Source organism: Humulus lupulus, chromosome 1, assembly GCF_963169125.1.
Source record: "Humulus lupulus chromosome 1, drHumLupu1.1, whole genome shotgun sequence".
NCBI lineage: Eukaryota > Viridiplantae > Streptophyta > Magnoliopsida > Rosales > Cannabaceae > Humulus > Humulus lupulus.
Window position 1 is genome coordinate 288,942,379 of NC_084793.1, and position 18,852 is coordinate 288,961,230.

Sequence of the window (18,852 nt, forward strand, 5' to 3'; positions counted from 1 at the left end):
CCAAGAACAGCATGAATAAAAACTGACAAAATGGAAAACGAAGATTGCATACTTACACAATAATGGCGATTGCAGAGAGATTGTCGATTGAAGAAGAGGTTGCAAATAAGAACTCACGGACTCAAACAGACCGGGGTTTCTTTGTTTCTTTGGCCGAGAAAACATGCACAGAATAGAAACTTTGCAAAGAGGTCTCTGGTTTCGTTTTTTTTTTTTCTTTTCTTGCTTTTGGTGAAGGAAGGTAAAAATGAAGATGAAGGGTGGGGTCTTGTATATATAGTTGGAAAAAGGGGGATTAATCTGGGGCGTTGAATGAAATCCTTGCTAGATCGGACGGATGGGAATCAATGACAAGATGGCACCGAAAAGGTGGCAGACAGATGATCGTGGGCATGTTTCCAAGGAACTCAAGTACCAAAAATGAGCAATACCCGGCTGACGCGTGTCCATTTTCAAAAGTGTGACGGTACAGTTCTCATAGAAAGTAGTTCAAAAGTTTCCTTCTCTTAGGATTCGAACAAATACTTTTGAGGGGGCAAGATGTTACACCCAGATTTCGAGCTATGTTAAATATGATCTCGAAAGTTGGATTCGCAAACAAGTGGACTCATAAGGTTGGAAATATGCTCCAGGATTGTATATCGAGCCTGCAGGACATAGACGACCTCGAATATGGTGACCTCGGAGTGATCATGATCTCGAAAGGTAGCTCCGGAGACGCATCCATCCTCAGGGATGACCCCGGATCAGGGGTCCCGAGCTCGACGCACATACGATCTCGAAAGCCATGTGACCTCGGGAGATATCTCTAGCTCGAAAGATGACGGGAAACCTGGGAGGCTAAAGCCTTAGAGATACGTGATAACCACCTTGAATATCTATAAGTGTTGTAGATACGAGATGCAATCCTAATTTATTATTGTAAATCTCCTAGAATCGTGGGATATTATTTGGTCAGTTATACGTCCCCTGGTCTTCAGGGGACGTTTCCTTTTATATCTGATTATAGGCATTTAAAGCCATTTATTTTATATACACAAAAAGAGTAACTACCCAAAATATGTGGGATAGTATTCTGCAGCCTTCTCTATAAATAGAGAGGTTAAGCACCATTGTAATGGACCGAAATTATGATCTTTGAGAGAAAACTCTGAAGAATTCATGCTGAAGAATTCTCAGAGATAATCTTGAGTATTAATAACAGAGACTCGTGGACTAGGCAGATTTAACTGCTGAACCACGTAAAAATCGTGTGTTTATGTTATTTTATTTAAATTGGCCATTATCAGTTATTGTTTACGTGCTCTTCTTTCACTGTTTGACGAAAAACGACGTCAACATGAATAAAAATTAGATTAAATGAGAAAATAGAAAGAGTGCTTTGAATCAATTTTAGAGTCTCACATAATCTTCTCGAAACTCGCATTTATATATATATAGATATAGATATAAGGATATAGATTTAATATTTACTGAATTACATAGCGAAAAGAAAAATTGAAAATTTGGTACGTGGGTTCTTTAAAATTCATATATACAGTGTAAATCGATATACTCAGAGTTTACTTTTTTTAGTGAAAATAATAATAATTAGAATTTTAAATAAAAATGACAGCATCAAGCGATTCAACACCCGATAATAAATTTTAATTCTCATTAATATTCAGGTATTATATGTTATTACCAATATCAAGGTAGTTCTCTTTCTAAGGAAGAGAACTGCCTGCAAAAGCAACATATTATTTTGTAACGGCATACTTTTATGGGTTAAAACTGAAAAAATGAATAAAATATTAAAGAACATAAAAAATTAGATACTTTGGATTGTAAAATGTTAATTATATAATGATATAAATTTTTAATCAAATTAATATGTAGATATATATTGATATTTTCAATTGTTAAGATATTTTAGAAAATAGAAAATGAATAAAAAATTAGATTATATTAGAAAATAGAAAGAGTGATTTGAAGAGATTTTAGAGTGCTACATAATATCCTTGAAGCTCTCCTTTATATATATATATATTGATATTTTCAATTGTTAAGATATTTTAGAAAATAGAAAATGAATAAAAAAATTAGATTAAATGAGAAAATAGAAAGAGTGATTTGAAGAGATTTTAGAGTGCCACATAATATCCTTGAACTCATTAATATTCAGGTATTATATGTTATTACAAATATCAAGGTAGTTCTCTTTCTAAGGAAGAGAACTGCCTGCAAAAGCAACATATTATTTTGTAACGACATACTTTTATGGGTTAAAACTGAAAAAATGAATAAAATATTAAAAAAAATAAAAAATTAGATACTTTGGATTGTAAAATGTTAATTATATAATGATATAAATTTTCAATCAAATTAATATGTATATATATTGATATTTTCAATTGTTAAGATATTTTAGAAAATAGAAAATGAATAAAAAAATTAGATTAAATGAGAAAATAGAAAGAGTGATTTGAAGAGATTTTAGAGTGCCACATAATATCCTTGAAGCTCTCCTTTATATATATATATATATATAGATGTCTGCAAAAGCAACATATTATTTTGTAACGGCATACTTTTATGAGTTAAAACTGATAAAATGAATAAAATATTAAAGAAAATAAAAAATTAGATACTTTGGATTGTAAAATGTTAATTATATAATGATATAAATTTTTAATCAAATTAATATGTATATATATATATTGATATTTTCAATTGTTAAGATATTTTAGAAAATAGAAAATGAATAAAAAAATTATATTAAATGATAAAATAGAAAGAGTGATTTGAAGAGATTTTAGAGTGCCACATAATATTCTTGAAGCTCTCTTTTATATATATATATATATAGATATATAGATAGTTATAAAAAAATGTTTTCTTTTTTATATAGAAGAGATATTTTGGTGAGTATATAATTTTGTATATTAATAGTTAAATTATATTCCAATTATTCAAATAAATGGTTTAAAGCGTAATCAATAATTATGTTTAGGCAATATGTTATCATGACCTTAAATTAAAAGGAATGTTATGTGATTAAATAAATTAACAATCTTTGACATATCTAAAGATATTTTAGAAATTTTTAAGTATTCTTATCAAATGAAATATCTCTCTCAAGAAAAAGAAATCTCTCATTCTATCAGTGTGTTTTATTGAGGCTTTTGCAGGGTGAAAATTGATTGTAGTAGGTTCGGTAACACCACTACATATTAGTAAATAAAACCGCACTTCACAAGGTTATTTAGAAAATTTCATATGTACATATTTTTCAATATATATAGGTTGAGTTTGGTAAAATTTTTAAACTCAAAAATAAAAATATATTTTTGTTTTATGTTTTTTTATTTTTATAAAATAAAAATACTTTTAGTAACAATTTTTGTTTTCTGTATTTTTAAAATAAAAATAAAAATATGTTTGGTAATTTTTATTTTTATTTTTATTTTTTGTTTAAAAAATAAAAAATAAAAAACATGTTTAGTAAACATTTTTTTTTGGGACTGCAAGATTCATGAGCCCAATATGGTCCTCTATGTCTCTTTGGAAGGGGGAAAATCAAGTAAAAAACTTGACTGATGTTGGCATAAATTGAGAGAGAGAGAGATGCACATGCATTAGGGCATTACACATGTTAATGGCCACTCTCTTTTTTAATAAGATAAAACCACGGAACTGTTAAGCATCAACTGGGACCAACTTCAAAGATTATATATATATATATATATATATATATACACACATGACAATTGAATGACACATTAAAAACCAAGAATCAAAAAGAGGGATATTAACATTTCAGAAGAAAAAAGAGTTTATCATGATAAATGGAGTTTTGATCCCATCAAAAGGTCACATTATAATGAAAATCAAAGACGAAGCAAATTAAGAAATGGAAAATAACTTAATCTAAGAGTCTATTCTAAAGAAAAGATATATATTGTGGTAAGTCCACTGAAAACATGTAATGATAGTGTTGACGTCGTTTTTCGTCAACAGATAAAAGAAGAGCACAAAAACAATAAATGACAATGGCCAAATGGAACAAACAAATCAAACACACGATTTTTTACGTGGTTCAGCAGTTAAATCTGCCTAGTCCACGAGTCTCTGCTATTAATCTCAAGATTATCTCTGTAAAATTCTTTAGTTATGAATTCTCCAGAGTTTTCTCTCAAGGATCAGAATTTCGGTCATTTACAATGGTGCATGGCTTCTCTATTTATAGAGAAGGATGCAGAATACTATCCCACATATTTTGGGTAGTTACTCTTTTGTGAATAAAATAAATGGCTTTAAATGCATATAATCAGATAAAAAAAGAAACGTCCCTGAAGACCAGGAAACCCATAACTGATTAAATAATATCCCACGATTCTTGGGGATTTACATTAATAAATGAGGAATACATCTCATGTTTATAATACTTGTTGATATTCAAAGCAGCGATCGCGTATCTCTAAGGCTCTTGCCTCCCAAGTTTCCCATCATTGCTCGAGCCAGTGACATCTCCCGAGCTAACGTGGCTTTCGAGATAGTACGTCGAGCTCAAGACCCCTGCTCCGAAGTTGTTCCTGAAGATGAGGGTGCTCTTAGAACTACTTTTCGAGATCGAGATCATTTCGAGGTCACGATACTCGAGGTCGTGTATCGTACTTTGTAGGCTCGATTTACAATCCTAGAGCATGCCCTAACCCTCACGAGACCATTTATTGCGAACTCAGCTTTCGAGGTCATATTTACTATAGCTCGAAATCTGGGTATAACATCTTGCCCCCTCAAAAGTATTTGTTCGAATCCTAAGAGAAGGAAACTTTTGAACTACTTCCTCTGGGAGACCGTACCGTCACACTCTCGAAAATGGACACGCGCCGGCCGGGTATTGCTCACTTTAGGCACTTGAGTACCTTGGAAACATGCCCACGATCGTCCGTCTGACAACTTTTCGGCGCCTTCTTGTCATTGATGCCCATCCATTCGATCTAGTGAGGATTTCATTTGACGCTCCTGATTAATTTCATTCTTCCACCTATATATACAAGACCCCCCCTCTTCATCTTCTTCTTTACGTTTGTTCATAGTAAGCAAGAAAAGAAAAACAACCAGAAAACCAGACTCTCCTAAGAAGCTTCTGTCCTGCGCATGTTTTCTCGACCCAAGAAACAAAGAAATCCTAGTCTGTTCGAGTCAGTGAGTTCTTTCTTGCAACCTCTTCTTCAGTCGACGATTTCTCTGCAATCACCATCACTGTGTAAGTATGCCATTTCTGTTGTTTTTTTTTTTTTACTGTTTTTGCTGTGTATACTAGTTTACGTTCTTAGCATAATAAGATAGGGGGTTTCGTTTCGATAGGCTTTCAAGTTTCCTAGACTTCCCCTGCTGGATTTCGCATCACTGGTTTATATCCAGTTTTAACGTTTGAGCAAAGTTTCAATTTTCTGGGTTTTGAAAATTTTAGGCCATGTTTCTTGTCTAATAAGTTTTCGGGTAAAAACCCTTGTCCTTGACAAATGCACGAAAACCGAGAATGCCCTTCCTGGCTAACCGCCAACTTTCTTTCCCTTGAATTTCAGGATTTTCAAAAAATCTTCCACGCTCCTTTTCTCTCCCGTGGAACACACGCTCTGACTCTTTAGTAAGGGTCTCAATATTTAATTTCTTATTCCTAAATCCCCGAGCTCATACCATCGAGCTCGTGATTCTTGCATGCATGGCCCTCACCATTTTTTCTTTCTCGTTAGGTGTCACAGAATCTGGAAAGACGGTGGGGGTCATTGCGAGCCATCCCTTACGAGCCCAAATCTCCGAGCCCAGAATCACTGTTCGTCCGGAATCAGCGTTGGATACAAGAATACGAGCTCGCGCGCGAGCAAGAGGACACTCGAGCCCACTATCGCCGTCAGATAGACGAGGTCATTGAAAAGAAGAGAAGAGTTCTTCGGGAGGCCATCTATCCGGAGCCCAACCCAGGACCTAGGCCAATTCCCCTCGACCCTGCGTTAAAAGTCACGGTTGCATACCATCCAGGGGAACTCAAATTTTCTTTAATGGAGGAACCTTCGTCCTCGCAGCCTCGGAGAGAGATGTTCGAAGCCGAGCTCTACCAAAGCTCGATTACCACCTCCGACCAAATAACTGACATTTTGGCCCTCCATGGCCTTAGTTCCTTGGACACCCTGAAATGTCGAGCTCCAGCCAGTCATGAACGGAGCTGTTTTGCCCCTGGGGGCCGCGACGTCAGCGTGAAATATTCGGCCTGGAGCCAGGAACATATGAGGGCAGGGGCTCTGCTGCCCTTGAAGTCCTTTTTCAGAGACTTCGCTGATTTCGTTTGGTTGGCTCCATTCCAACTCAACACCAATTCATACAGGGTGCTGTCTGCCCTGAGGTCCTTGTTCCACGAGCTGGGGTGGGAAGGACCTTCACCTCAAGAGATCTTATATCTCTTTTGTTTGAAAAGTAACCCCTCCCGAGCTCGGGGAGGAGATGGTTTTTATTATCTTTCGAGCTACCCCAAAGAGACGAAGATTTTTGAAGATCTTCCAAACCACCCTCCTGACTCCAAAAAGGCTTTTCTCTGGACAGACGGTTTGTCCCTGTCTCGACATCGATCGTTCAGGCGGATCCGTAAGTACTCTTGTTACTTTTATTATTATTTTTTTTTTTGAGCTCGGAATTTTAGCCCTTAAGACCGTACTTAGCTGAAATGTGTTTCTCTTTTCAGCTAATTTTAAGCGTCCCTCCCCCACCAAGGCAATGGGGGAGCACAGAGAGGCCTTGCTCCGACTTCCTTATGGAAGGAGGTCTCTTTCGTATCTTCTTCAAGAGGGAAAGCTCTGAGCCTGTGGGTTATTGGGAGAAGGCCAGTCAACCTCTGACTGGTCTAATAAAAAATACGAACGTTGGGAGGAGGTGCCCCTGCCTACAGGCGCCCTTCCTCCGAGGAGAGAGAGGAGGCCAACACTCCCAGTTCGTCTGAGGAGTCCGCGGTCCGGGAATGAGGCCAACGATGAAGCCTCGAGCTCGGACTCAGATGAAGGTAAAGTCCTCCCTACCTCGAGGATGTGGTCCCCTACACTACTAGAACACAGGCCCAATAGGTTAGTCTCGTGCCCACAGGATAGATACCACTTCTACATATGGAGTTGGGTAGACGACTGTGTCCATAGGTTCGATAGTGGGCTCGGGAAATATGATACCATGTACACCATGGACGAGGTGTGGAATGGGATAGCGGTGCAGTACGGGACCAATGACTATAGGGACCTCTCGAGGTTATCCCCTACTTATAGGGAAGGCACTCCCCCCGCCTCCTCTGAAGACAGGGGAATTTCATGGTCCCCAAGTTTGAGCTCGGGGGAGAGTTCCAGTTAGGTTTCCTCCATATCACTCTGTGTCTGATACCGAAATTACTTGCTGTAAATTTCTCTTTTACTGACTCAGTGTTGTGACTTGTGCAGGCGAGATGGACTCCGACCTCGACGCCCTTATCGACAATGCAGGCGCCAAGAGGAGCAAACGCCCCAGGGCAGGGTCGGTGAAGACCAGCCAGCCGGGGAAAGGCTCCAAGAGATCTAAGAAAACGCCTCCTCCTCCCCCGCCGGCTTCGAGCTCTGCTGCTACGTCAACTGGCCAGATCAGCGCCCCCACGACCTCGCAGGCTGTCGTCTCTGCGGTGGTACCGGCCTCGCTGGCTGGTATCCCTGTCGTGGTCGAATCCCAACCTCCTGTGGCGGGTCAAACGTCTTCTGCTCAGCTCGCCAAGAGACCCTCTGCTTCTCGAGCTCAGAAGCTAACCATCTCCACCCATATGGACTCATATGTGGTGGATAACGCTGCCGGGCCTCATGGATCTACGCTGATTTCGGATGTCATGTCCCGGATCGGCCAGAGCTACGGCAGTTTCGAGGCTCCTCAGTGGCAGTGCCTAACTGGCACCCGAGACCGCACTGTCCTGTACGAGAAGAGTATCGAACACACTGCCGCGGTAAGTATCCTTCTTTATTCCTTTTGCTTACATTCATACTGTCCTGAGACTAATGGTGGTTTCTTCCTTTTTTCAGGCTCTTGCCTTCACTGCCCAGCTCAATTACGAGCTGAACAACGAGATCCATTCGAGCAAGACTCATGCTCAAGAGGAGAGAGACCTCCACCTTAGAGCGAACGACGATCTGAAGGCGGCGAATACTAAGCTCGAGGCAGTGGTTAAGGAGCGTGAGGAAATGGCCAAGGAGCTCGGAAAGCTAAAAACTGAACTCGAGGAGCAGAAGAAAGATAACATCCAGCTTCGGGAGACCAAAAAGAAGCTCGAAGAGGACAAGGCCACCACCTTCGACTTCATAGAGGATGTCAAAGCTCGCCTTACCGCCGAGTTCAAAGACAAGAAGGAAAAGGCGGTCGACTCAGCCATGTACCGGATGTGGGCTTATAACGAAGAGCTGGACACCAGCTTCTTGGGTCCCCACGAGGCGCCGTTTCTTGAACGATGGAACGCTCGGCTCGAGAAGGAGGAGGCCGAACGGCTTGAGAAGGAGAAGGCTGAGCAGCTCGAGAAGGAAAAGGCTGCTCCGGGCACCGTTTCGGAGGAAGCTCAGGAGGATAGCCATGCTATTCATCCTGAGGGGTCCGGTGCCACTGATGCTGAGAAGGCCAAGGATACTCCTCTCTCTTGAATCTGACCTCGGGGAGATCAGTTATCGGGGCTGCGTCCCCTTATTTCTGTAACTTTTTTAATATATGTCCACGGGGCTGATACAATTTCTTTTACCATTTTTTTTATATGCTTTACATTGCTCGAAATATTTTGCATATTTTTAAATGGATGAACCGGTTATGTTTATTTAATTCATACAAACATAGTTTGGATTTGGGCTCGAAATTCGATGCATTCATGCATAGTTTATTCGAATTATCCACTTCCGACCTCGTTACTTATCAAGGTCGGATATTACTTTAACCATGAACTCGAAAGTACTTATATGGTATGTAATATGAATGATTTGGTTATCTTTGTAGTCACTTTTCCTTATCCTCAGTATTTTGCCTCCGAGGTTATAAGTTCGAAACTATTTTCCTTTAAGATATTCCAGCCTCGATCTCGACATATCTCGCAATAGGTTTAGGCTCCCATTTATCATCGATCGATAATTTGGCTGGTTTGTTCCAAACCTGTTGTGTTTACACATCTGGTTAACTCCAAATGTTTTAGGTTCTTGATGGTCGGTTATATCCGATCTATCTAAGCTCGCGTATTTGGTCATATCCAAATACTTTGTTTTTGATAATTCGGTTGTGTCCGAACTATCTAAGATCGCGTATTTGGTTACATCCAAATACATTATGTTTTTGATAATTTGGTTATGTCCGAACTATCTAAATCGCGTACTTGGTTACATCCAAATACTTTATATATATTTGTTATTTTTTAAGCTTGTGGTATGTATACCAATGATGCCCCCTTAATATCCTATGAGTGTGACCATAGGTTATTAAATTAAGGGAGATTGCAAAAATAAAAATACATTACATGTGAAACAAAGCAGACCTTTTATTTGATGAAATTCAGAAACAGACAAACAAACAAACAAACTAGTACAGATAGAAATTCATGGTTACAGGCAACACTTCCTACACTATTGATAATATGGTCTAAGGTGTTCGCCATTCCATGCTCGTGGTATCAGGCTCCCATCTAATCTCGCAAGTTTGTATACGCCAGGTCGGATGACTGATTCTATCTGGTATGGTCCTTCCCAGTTTGGCCCGAGCACTCCAGCTGCTGGATCTCGGGTTGCTAAGAATACACGTCTCAAAATCAGGTCTCCCACTCCGAACTTTCGATCTCGAACCCTTTTATTGAAATATCTTGTGGTTCGTTGCTGGTAAGCAGCATTTCTCAGCTGGGCCTCTTCCCTTTTTTCTTCGATCAAGTCTAGGGTTTCTTCGAGCCGAGTGTGATTTGAATCCTGATCGTAAATTTGAGTTCGAATCATTGGGATTCAACCTCGATGGGCAACATCGCCTCGCATCCGTACGCTAGAGAGAACGGGGTATGTCCCGTTGATGTCCGAGCTGTAGTTCTATATCCCCAAAGGACTTGAGGTAATTCCTCGGGCCATCGTCCCTTCGCCTCCTCCAACTTCTTCTTTAGAGAACTCTTGAGGGTTTTGTTAACGGCTTCGACCTGACCATTCGCTTGAGGGTGAGCCACTGATGAAAAGCTCTTTATTATACCGTTCTTGTCACAAAAGTTGGTGAATAAGTCGCAATCGAACTGGGTTCCGTTATCAGATACAATCTTTCTTGGTACTCCATATCGGCATACGATGTTCTTTACCACGAAATCAAGGATCTTTTTCGAAGTTATGGTCGCCAATGGTTCAGCCTCTGTCCATTTTGTGAAGTAATCAACGGCGACCACATCATATTTTACTCCACCCTTGCCAGTTAGGAGTGAGCCTATGAGGTCGATGCCCCATACCGCGAAAGGCCATGGGGATGTCAACATGGTCAGTTCGGAAGGTGGAGCCCAGGGTATCGTTGCGAATCTCTGGCATTTGTCGCACTTTTTCACGTACTCGAAAGAGTCCGTTTTAATGGTTGGCCAGAAATATCCTTGGCGTATAATCTTCTTGGACAGGCTATGCCCCCCGGTATGGTCTCCGCAGAACCCTTCATGAATTTCTGCAATGATCTTCTTAGCTTCGGGAGGAGTTACACATCTAAGCAGCGGCATGGAGTACCCTCTTCTGTATAACTTTCCATCTAGAATGGTGTAACGAGGAAGTTGATACATCAACCTTCGAGCTCGATTTCGATCTCTTGGAAGAATTCCATTTTCGAGATAATCAACTATTGGACTCATCCAGGTTGGTTCTGTTTCAATCATACACACATCTTCCTCGTCTGGCTCAGTAATGCTGGGTGCTGATAGGTGTTCTACGGGTATAACATTCAGCTCTTCATTTTCGGCGGAAGTGGCGAGCCGAGCTAAGGCATCTGCATTTGAGTTTTGTTCTCGGGGAACCTGTTCGATTGCATAAAACTCGAAATACTCTAATGCGGATTTTGCCTTCGCCAGATAAGCTGCCATTCTTGTGCCACAAGCCTGATATTCCCCTAAGATTTGATTAACCACGAGCTGGGAGTCGTTGTAGCAATGTATAGCTTTGGCCTTGAGCTCTTTTGCTATTCGTAGTCCCGCAAGTAGAGCCTCGTATTCAGCTTCATTATTAGATGCTTTAAAACCAAATCTTAAAGCAGAGTGAAATTTGCTCCCTGCAGGAGTGATCAGAATAACTCCTGCCCCCGCTCCATTTTCATTTGACGAGCCGTCGACGTAAAGTTTCCACATCTCGTGGGCTGTGGTTATTACCTCGTCGTCGGCTATACCAGTGCACTCCACTATGAAGTCCACCAAGGCTTGTGCCTTAATGGTCGTTCTTGGATGGTAAGTGATCTCGAACTGTCCGAGCTCAACAGCCCATTTAAGGAGCCGACCTGACGCTTCTGGTTTAGATAGGACTTGCCTAAGTGGTTTATCTGTCAGTACATGGATGGGATGTGCTTGAAAGTAGGGGCGGAGCTTGCGAGATGAGTGGATTAGGCTGAGGGCAAGCTTTTCCATCAATGGATATCTTGACTCTGCCCCCAGTAATCTTTTGCTGATGTAATAGACGGGTTTCTGCAGTTTTTCTTCTTCTCGAACGAGCACCGCGCTTATCGCGTGTTCGGTAGTTGAGAGGTATAAGAACAATACTTCTCCCGTCTCGGGCTTCGATAGGATTCGCGGTTCAGCTAAGTGCTTTTTGAGCTCCTGAAAGGCCAGCTCGCACTCCTCTGTCCATTCAAACTTCTTACTTCCTTTCAATAAGTTGAAGAACGGAAGGCCTCGATCCGTTGACTTCGAGATGAACCTGCTCAGGGCGGCCATCCTGCCTGTCAAGCTTTGGACATCTTTATGCTTCCGAGGTGAAGGCATATCAATCAGGGCCTTTATTTTGTCGGGATTAGCCTCGATCCCTCGAGAGTTGACAATAAAGCCCAGAAATTTTCCCGAAGATACCCCAAAAGTGCACTTCTGAGGATTTAGCTTCATGTTGTATTTCCTGAGTACGCCAAAGCTCTCTTCGAGATCATCAACATGGTTCTTGTTAAGTTGAGACTTTACAAGCATGTCATCAACATAAACTTCCATGTTGTTCCCTATTTGCTCTGAAAACATCATGTTTATGAGCCGCTGGTACGTGGCTCCAGCATTCTTGAGTCCGAATGGCATGACATTGTAGCAGTAGAGCCCTTTGTCTGTGATGAAGCTCGTATGCTCTTGGTCGGGGGCATGCATGGGAATCTGGTTATATCCAGAATAGGCATCCATGAACGACATCAGGCCATGCCCCGCCGTGGCATCCACGAGCTGGTCAATTCTTGGCAGCGGAAAACAGTCTTTTGGGCAGGCCTTGTTGAGGTCTGAGTAGTCAATGCAGGTTCTCCACGTCCCATTGGGATTCGGGACTAACACTGGATTGGCTACCCAATCAGGGTAAAAAGCGTCCCTAATGAAATTGTTCGCTTTCAGCCTGTCAACTTCCTCCTTTAGTGCTTTCTTTCTGTCTTCGTCCAGCTGTCTTCGCTTTTGTTGCTTCGGGGGAAAGCTTTTGTCTATATTCAATGCATGGCTCGCTACATTCGGGCTTATCCCCACCATATCTGAGTGTGACCACGCGAAGACATCCTGGTTTTCCTTCAGAAAGCAAATTAATTGCTATTTCGCCTCGTCTTGGAGGTGTTTTCCGACCTTCACCTTCTTTGAGGGATCAGCTGCCTCGAGCTGAACTTCTTCGAGCTCCTCCAAAGGTTGGAGGTCAACTTTTTCCTCGATCCTCGGATCGATCTCCTCATCAATTTCCAAAACCGCCCCATCTTTATTTTGTATGATAACGAGTGCCTGAGCGCTCGTTTGTTTCTTTCCCCTCAAAGAAATGCTATAGCACTCCCTTCCTGCCAATTGATCTCCTTTTAAAGTCCCGACCCCGCTTGGGGTTGGGAACTTAAGGGCCAGGTGCCTCACGGATGACACTGCCCCCAGCCCGACCAGGGCGGGTCTCCCGAGCAGTACATTGTAGGCAGATGGTAACTCTACCACCATGAACTCCATCATCTTGGTCACCGAGACTGGATAGTCTCCCAAGGTCACGGGGAGTTCAATGGATCCCATACAAGCAGTCCCTTCTCCTGAAAAGCCGTACAGAGTAGTTGCACATGCCTTCAGGTCGCGAAGGGAGAGTCCCATTTTCTCGAGGGTCGCCTTATAAAGAATGTTGATCGAGCTCCCATTATCTATGAGAACTCGGCAGACTCTCTTGTTGGCAAGCTGAAGGGTAATAACCAATGGGTCATGATGAGGGAACTGAACATGAGATGCGTCCTCCTCGGTGAATGTTATCGGTTGTGTTTCAACCCTTTGGCTTTTTGGTGCCCTAGGTTCGGGTTCATAAGGAGACCCGTCCCCTGTCTTCAACTCGTTAACGTATCGCTTTTGAGCATTTCTGCCCCCTCCCGCGAGATGAGGCCCTCCCGAGATGGTTATTACATCCTCTCCATCAATCGACGGGGGCCTGTCTTCTTCCCGAGATCGGGAGTTATTATTTTGTGCCGTCAAAGGCGTGGCTACTTTCTGACTCGCAGTAGTCTGTCCGGTACTCTGGTTTTTGACATACTGCCGGAAATAACCTCTCGAGATCAACCCCTCGATCTCGTCCTTCAGCTGTCGACATTCATCAGTGGTGTGTCTGGTGTCTCTATGGAACCGGAAATACTTACTGGAATCCCTTTTTGACTTTTGATTTCTCATTGGGTCCGGACGCCTGAAGGGGACCTGGTTTTCGTTAGCCAGGTATATGTTTTCCCGAGACTCGTTGAGTTCGGTGTGTACTTTATATACGGAGAAATACCTTTCTCCTTTCTTTTTCTTTCCTCCTTCAGCCTCGGGGTTATTTCCCTCGCTCTGTTTCCTCTTGGAGGGATTCTCCGAGGTAGGCTGTGGAGCTGCTTGGTCAGCCAAGGTTGAGGCGGAGTTAATGTTTATCGTTGTAGTTTCGGTCTGCGAGGTCGCCTTCAACGTTGACCTCGCCTCCTCTACATTGACAAATCTCTGCGCCCGTCTGTTAAACTCGGTTATTGACCTCACCGGTTTCCCTTGCATGTCATCCCAAAGGGCACTTCCGGGTAACACACCAGCTCGGATAGCCATCAGGTGCCCACTGTCATCCACATCTCGAGCCCGTGCGACCTCTAGATTAAATCTTGTCAGGTAGCTTTTCAGTGTTTCGCCCGGCTGTTGTCGGACGTTAGTCAAAGTGGATGCCTCTGGTCTGACTCCCATCATGGCTCAGAACTGCTTCTTGAAGTCCCTAGACAACTGATCCCATGAAGTTATCGAGTCTCTTGTACTTTTCGAACCAACTCTTAGCAGGTCCGGCCAATGATGTTGGAAACAACATACACCTGAGCTCGTAACCTACGTTACTAGCTCTCATAATAGTGTTGAATGTACTCAGGTGACTGCATGGGTCGGTTTTTCCCTCAAATGCTGGGACGTGAGGAATCCGGAACCCTTGAGGAAATTGCGTGTTAGAAATATTTGGAGCAAACGGCTCGAGCTCCTCGTCAGAGTCCTCATATCGATCGTTCCCTCGTTCATTCTTTAAAAGCCTAAAGGCTTTTTCGAGCTGATCAATCCTTTCTTGGACTGGGTCCTTAGGTGGTGTCTGGAATTGACAGTCATTGATCATGATCCCAGGCTCGCGCCTCCGTGAGGGATCTCTACGCCCATTTAGATGATTCCTTAGGTCCGGATTTGTCTAATCTCCCTTCCCCCTGCTCTGATTCAGATGATTCCGCAGGTCAGGACGGGTCTTGCGGCTTCCAGTATTTTTACGACCTCGGTTGCGTTTACTGACGGACCTGGTCTCTTCGGACTCGTCACTGGTGAAACTCATTGATCGGTCGTTTCGAGATGGGTTCTTCCCATGTCGCCTTGTCTCCGCAGTGCGAGACTGGGACGTCTGACTTCTCTCAGATTGTGCGCCTCTCCGCTCCTGGAAAGTCTCCCTGTGTCCTTGTCTATCCCCCGTACGCCCTTGATCCTGATTCTGAGCAGGTTGAGCGTTTTTGTGGGGAGGTGAAGGATATCTTATGGGAGATGGAGGGAACCGTATAGGCGATGGTGGCTGCCTCCCTTGCCTCGGCCTAGAGGGTCCGGAATTTTCCCGAGATGGGTCAGTCGCGTTCGGTGCGCTACCAGGAACCTGAGTCCGAGCCTCGGTAGGAGCTCGGTTATTCTCAGTTCTTGCAGGCACTTCCGCAGGTGGATTAGGCGGGACCTGAGCTTAGGTATTCCTCTGGGGCCTAGGAGGAGCAGATGGCTCTGCTGGTGCCGGAGGTTGAGTCGGCCTTCTCGTGGCAGCATCTTTTCGTGGTCTTCCACGGGGCCTTCGGGGAGGAACATGCACGTCCCTTGGAGGAGGGACTTGGTTTTCGCGCGAAGGCGGGGTCTGAGCCACCTGCGCCTCCGCGGCTATCCTAGTAAACTCCTCATTCCGTTTGTTGGCTTCTGCCAACAGCTGTTTCAACTGCCGATTTTCCAGTTCTACAATAGGAACGTAACGTTTAGGATTGTAGTACATATCCTCATCCCTTGGTGGAGGCGGTGGTCCCCGGGAATCGGAGGACCCACTTCTCTCCTCAGACTCCGGGTTCTCCATTGGTTGTTTTCCAGGACCCCTTGGGTAGCTTTTGTCAGGGGTGTTCTGGTTGTTTGTAGCCATGAATCTCTCAGGGATGACTGCTTGAGGCTCTCAATGAAAGCACCAAACCGTTGACGTCGTTTTTCGTCAACAGATAAAAGAAGAGCACAAAAACAATAAATGACAATGGCCAAACGGAACAAACAAATCAAACACACGATTTTTTACGTGGTTCAGCAGTTAAATCTGCCTAGTCCACGAGTCTCTGCTATTAATCTCAAGATTATCTCTATAAAATTCTTTAGTTATGAATTCTCCAGAGTTTTCTCTCAAGGATCAGAATTTCGGTCCTTTACAATGGTGCATGGCTTCTCTATTTATAGAGAAGGATGCAGAATACTATCCCACATATTTTGGGTAGTTACTCTTTTGTGAATAAAATAAATGGCTTTAAATGCCTATAATCAGATAAAAAAGGAAACGTCCCTGAAGACCAGGAAACGCATAACTGATTAAATAATATCCCACGATTCTTGGGGATTTACATTAATAAATGAGGATTACATCTCATGTTTATAATACTTGTTGATATTCAAAACGGCGATCGCATATCTCTAAGGCTCTTGCCTCCCAAGTTTCCCATCATTTCCCGAGCCAGTGACATCTCCCGAGCTAACGTGGCTTTCGAGATAGTACGTCGAGCTCAAGACCCCTGCTCCGAAGTTGTTCCTGAAGATGAGGGTGCTCTCAGAACTACCTTTCGAGATCGAGATCATTTCGAGGTCACGATACTCGAGGTCGTGTATCGTACTTTGTAGGCTCGATTTACAATCCTAGAGCATGCCCTAACCCTCACGAGACCATTTATTGCGAACTCAGCTTTCGAGGTCATATTTACTATAGCTCGAAATCTGGGTATAACAGATAGAAACACTCAAAAGTTATTTTAAAATTACACACTTTCTGGAGATCTCAACTTTCACACAACATTTCACATTATATGGTTGAAAATGATGTTATCATAATGTGTGTAAATTTTAAGAGTCACTAATATTTACTCATTTTTCAATCTTCAATAGAAGGAGATGGTGTATAACAATTTACGCCGATGTTGTTTCTCAAAAGCAACCACTACACCATCAATGGAATTTTCCCACATTTCATGTGCTTCGATCTATGTATAAAATTCAATCAAGGGTATTAATCACTAATGTAGACGAACACTTTATAATAACTATGCTATAAAACATAGCATAGTAGTATAAATACCTGTTGACATAGCTCCATAGCAAGCCTAGCTCCTATGGCTGCCTCCTCATGGTTGTCTTTGACCTCCAAGTTGATTACCAACACACTTTTCATTAGAACATGTTTTCGAGTGTGAAGATCTGCACAGTGATCAGATTGTGAACAAATATAACATTCCAAGTTAAAAAAAAAGTAACAACAATCATAAGGAACGACAATGACAGATTATATAGAAACCTTTGGAGTAAACATGTATGCACCACCAGACAACTACCTTCCAACAATAAGCTCTTTTTGAATTTGAAAATCCCCACACAAGTATCTTACAGACAGAAGTGTTTAACAATTCAAATCAAAAGGGTAGTAAAAAAAAAGACTACAAATACAAGGATACCCATTTTCACTTTGCACTTTCCAGTTCTCACTTGTAGCCCTTGATGGCACCCATCATAGGGATCCTACAAAGTATTATACTGATATCCATTCAGCTCCTCATTGATATTCTCTCTTTTTTCCAGTCCAAATATGCTAAGTTCCCAGTTGTAATCTCAATTTACAAAAGACTTTATCCTTTCTGAAAGTTCAAATGCTTATAAAAGACTTTACTTTCATACCATACCACTCTTCTTCTTTCTTGGGGAGAACAGTAAGTTACAAGTCTGTTCACAGAACTTAATTTCAACATAGAAAATTTTGCATACTTGCTATGCTTGTTGAAACTCCAACACCATAGATTTTTAAGTTATAAACCAAACCAAGAGGTTATGAATCTGTTGACGCCGTTTTTCGTCAACAGTGAAAGAAGAGCACGTAAACAACAAACAGTGATGGCCAATATAAATATGATAATACAAAACACAATTTTTACGTGGTTCAGCAGTTAAATCTGCCTAGTCCACGAGTCTTTGTTATTAAACTCAAGATGATCTCTTAAAATTCTTCAAGTATGAATTCTTCAGAGTTTTCCCTCCAGATTCAGAGATTCGGTCCCTTACAATGGTACATGACTTCTCTATTTATAGAGAAGATTGCAGAATACTATCCCACATATTTTGGGTAGTTACTCTATATTTACAAATAGATTAAATGGCATTAAATACCTGCAATCTAATGTAAAAGGAAACGTCTCTTGAAGACCAGGGGGCGTATAACTAATCAAATAATATCCCCTGATTGTAGGGGATTTACAGTAATAAATGTGGACCATGTCTCTTATAGATGACCCATTAGGATATTCAAGGTTATTATCCTATATTACCAAGGCCTTGTTCTCCCAGGTCTCTCATCAACTTTCGATCTTATAACATCTCCCGAGGCCACAGGACTCCGAGATCGTACGCGCGTCAGGCTCGGAGCCCATGATCTGAGATCACCCTTGAGAACAGATACACCTCAGAGCCTTCCTTTCGAGCTCGTGGGGATTTCGAGGCCACCATCTTCAAAGTCGTCTCAACTTTGCAGGCTCGATGTTTAGACTTTGAACATATTCCAGACTTTACAAGTTCATTCACTATGCATCCAGTTTTCGAGGTCACACTTATCGTGGCTCGAAATCTGGGTATAACATCTTGCCCCCTCAAAAGTATTTGTTCGAATCCTAAGAGAAGGAAACTTTTGAACTACTTTCTTCGGGAATCGTACCGTTACACACTTGAGAATGGACACGCGTCAGTTGGGTATTGCTCACTCATGGTACTCGAGTACCTTGGAAATCTGCCCACGATCATTCGTCTGCCACCATTTCGGTACCATCATGTCATCGATCCCTGACCGTTGGATTTTATGAGGATTCTGGCCAATGGCTCAGATTAATCCTTTTTATCACTTTTCTCCCTCTATATATTCAAGGTCTTCTTCT

General features: G+C 42.2%; 1 long non-coding RNA gene across 1 annotated transcript; it reads right to left on the minus strand.

The window, feature by feature from the left end:
• Positions 1–16,737: 16,737 nt before the first annotated feature.
• Positions 16,738–17,499, minus strand: LOC133778426 (uncharacterized). The gene is made up of 3 exons (XR_009869099.1): positions 17,232–17,499; positions 17,016–17,134; positions 16,738–16,920 (listed from the first exon to the last, which is right to left on the minus strand). It is a non-coding gene; the product is annotated as an uncharacterized LOC133778426 (long non-coding RNA).
• Between the last annotated feature and the right edge of the window lie 1,353 nt (positions 17,500–18,852).